The sequence below is a fragment of the Mesoplodon bidens genome (assembly GCF_964165515.1).
Source record: "Mesoplodon bidens genome assembly, chromosome: 7".
NCBI lineage: Eukaryota > Metazoa > Chordata > Mammalia > Artiodactyla > Ziphiidae > Mesoplodon > Mesoplodon bidens.
This window is the reverse complement of record NC_138164.1, coordinates 13,641,189-13,644,674: the sequence shown is the minus strand read 5'-3', so window position 1 is coordinate 13,644,674 and position 3,486 is coordinate 13,641,189.

Here is a 3,486-nt window from a genome sequence, read left to right as displayed (position 1 = left end):
CCTCAACCTCCTTTCAGCCAGGGGTATGCTAAGTTATTTCCCTGCCTTCTCCCATTTCAGTTCCCTCATATAAAACATGGACGATCTAACCCACCTCAGCATCACTGTGGGAATTAAATGAGAAAACATTGTAAAGCATCTTATGGTCAGGATATTGTAGAGATGTAAACGCTAGTCTTCTCACTCTTTATTTCCCAAGAAAAGTAAGGAAAGGAAATAAGACGATGACATCCCCCAAAAGTAAGCAGGCTTTGCTACAGGATAATAAAACCTAACGTGAATAAATGCAAATTATACTACATGCCTGAAAATGAAACTATGATTTTGATACTGTAAAAACATCAATCCTTTCCAAATTCATTTGGAGTTTTTTGTTTTTCGGCCACGCTGCTTGTGGGATCTTAGTTCCCCAACCAGGGATTGAACCCAGGCAGTGAAAGCGTGGAGTGCTAACCACTGGACCACCAGGGAATTCCTTTCATTTGGGTTTTTTTTAAGCAATTCCAATCAAAATCCCAATAGGATTTCTTGGAAATTGGGCAAAATTGTTTTAAGGATCATCTGGGAGAATAAATAACATCAGAGTAAGAAACTTGACGAATTTTAAAAAAAAGAGAGTAAAGAAGAGAATTTCCACTGCCAAATATTAACAGTTGTAAGATTATGGTAATTATGTGGTTTAGAGCATAGCCAGGCATTTAAAAGGAACAAGAAGTACTAGAAGCAGACCTTCACATGTATAATTTAAACCATGATAAGGAAGACATCCCAAATCAATGGGGGGGGTAATTAATTAATTAATGGTGTAAGATAATTGTTTAGCTATTTAGAAAAAGATCCATTTAGATTTCTATTGCATACCCCACAAAGAATAAACCCCAGATAGATTAAAGAGTGCCATTGAAGAAAATAAAACCACTAGAATAGTTTCTGGATGAGGCAGTGTTTTCCAATCTTAAAAACAACTGAAGAGGGACTTCCTTGGTGGCATAGTGGTTAAGACTCTGTGCTCCCAATGCAGGGGGCCTGGTTCCAATCCCTGGTCAGGGAACTAGATCCTACATGCATGCCGAAACTAAGGGTTCACATGCCACAACTAAGGAGCCCGCATGCCAAAACTAAGACCCAGCGCAACCAAATAAATAATTAATTAAACATAATAATAGGGACTTGCCTGGTGGTCCAGCGGTAAAGAATCCACCTTCCAATGCAGGGGATGCAGGTTGGATCCCTGGTCGGGGAACTAAGATCCCACATGCTACGGGGCAAATAAGCCTAGTGCACCACAACTACTGAGCCTATGCGCCTCAACTAGAGAGCCTGTGTGCCACAAACTACAGAGCCCACGGGCCCTGGAGCCTGCACGCCACAACTAAAGAAGAGAAAACCTGCACAGCACAACTAGAGAGAAGCCCATGTACCACAACGAAGAGCCCACGCACCTCAATGAAATATCCCTCATGCCTCAACTAAGACCCAATGCAGCCCCCCAAAATAAATAATAATAATAATAAAGATATATCTGGGACTTCCCTGGTGGCACAGTGGTTAAGAATCCACCTGCCAATGCAGGGGACACAGGTTCAAGCCCTGGTCCAGGAATATCCTACACGCGGCAGAGCAACTAATCCCGTGCACCACAACTACTGAGCCTGCGAGCCACAACTACTGAGTGCGTGTGCCACAACTACTGAAGCTTGAATGCCTAGAGCCTGTGCTCCACAACAGGAGAAGCCACCGCAAGGAGAAGTCCGCACACCGCAATGAAGAGTAGCCCCCGCTTGCCACAACTAGAGAAAGCCCACACGCAGCAACGAAGACCCAATGCAGCCAAAAATAAAAATAGATAAATAAATTAAAAAAAAAAAGAATCTGCCTGCCAATGCAGGGGACACGAGTTCAAGCCCTGGTCTGGGAAGATCCCACATGCCGTGGAGCAACTAAGCCTGAGCGCCACAACTACTGAGCCTGTGCTCTAGAGCCCGCGAGCCACAACTACTGAAGCCCACGTGCCTAGAGCCCGTGCTCTGCAACGAGAAGCCACCACAATGAGAAGCCTGCGCACTGCAACGAAGAGTAGACCCCGCTCGCCCCAACTAGAGAAAGCCTGTGGGCAGCAACGAAGACCCAAAGCAGCCAAAAATAAAAATAAATAAATAAAAATGAATGCGCTATCAAGCCATGAAAAGACATTGAGGAACCTTAAATGCATGTTACTAAGCGAAAGAAACCAACCTGGAAAGACTACATACTGTATGACTCCAACTACATGACATTCTGGAAAGGGCAAAACTATGGAGACAGTAAAAAGATCTGTGGTTGCCAGGAATTAAAGGGGAGGGAGGGATGGATTTGCAGGGCACAGAGGATTTTTAGAGCAGTGAAAGTACTCTGTATGACATGTTAACGGATACGTTTCATTATCCATGTGTTGGAACCCAAAGAATGTACAATGCCAAGAGTAAACCCTAATGTAAACTTTGGGTGATAATGACGTGTAGGTTCATAGATCATAACAAACGTCCCTCTGGTGTGGGATGTTGATACTGGGGTTGGCTGAGCATGTATGCAGCCAGAGGGTATATAGGAACTGTGTACTTTCTGCTCAATTTTGCTGTGAAACTAAAACTGCCCTTAAAAAAAGTCTATTGGGAAACAAAAAGAGACTTGCAGGTTCAAAACTTGTCTGAATTGTTCAACCTTTAGAGAAAAACATAAACTTCATGGTCATTTTTTTATTCAACTGCTTAGACATGTGAATGATTAATGACTAGGGACTTCCCTGGTGGCACAGTGGATAAGACCCCACGCTCCCAATACAGGGGACCCAGGTTTGATCCCTGGTCAGGGAACTAGATCCCACGTGCATGCCACAACTAAGAGTTTGCACAACTAAGGAGCCCGCCTGCCTCAACTAAGACCCGGTGCAACCAAAAAAAAAAAAAAAAAAAAAAAGACTGAGGCTGTTGTTAATAATAATTAATGATTACAGTGATTTTCCTTTGGTAAAACATGGCTCCATTACAACTGATGAACAACCCAAATTAACTGTGCTACGAGTAATGAAGCTCTAGCAACACATTCTTGTATCAGGGTAATAACGCAAGGGTTATTGGGTCAGAATTAAGTTCAAACCTAGCTGAGTCACCTAACACCTCTGATTCCTTGGACCTCTGAACCTCTATGAACTGCTGATTTCTTATTTGTAAAATGAGGTTACCTTAAAAATGGATTATTACCTATAAATAGCTGGAATATAAGGATCCAAATGATGTCAGGGGAAAAATAAAACCACAGTTTTGTTCTCATGAAGAAAAATTACATACATGAATCTCAACTAAGTCCAAAATGTTAATGATGTTTCGGTGGTAGTATTATAGGCAATTTTGTTATTCAAACTTCTACCTTCCAAATTTTCCATTATAAACATGCATTATTTATATTCAAAAAATAAACATATTTTTAAAAATTCACAGCACAAAAAAC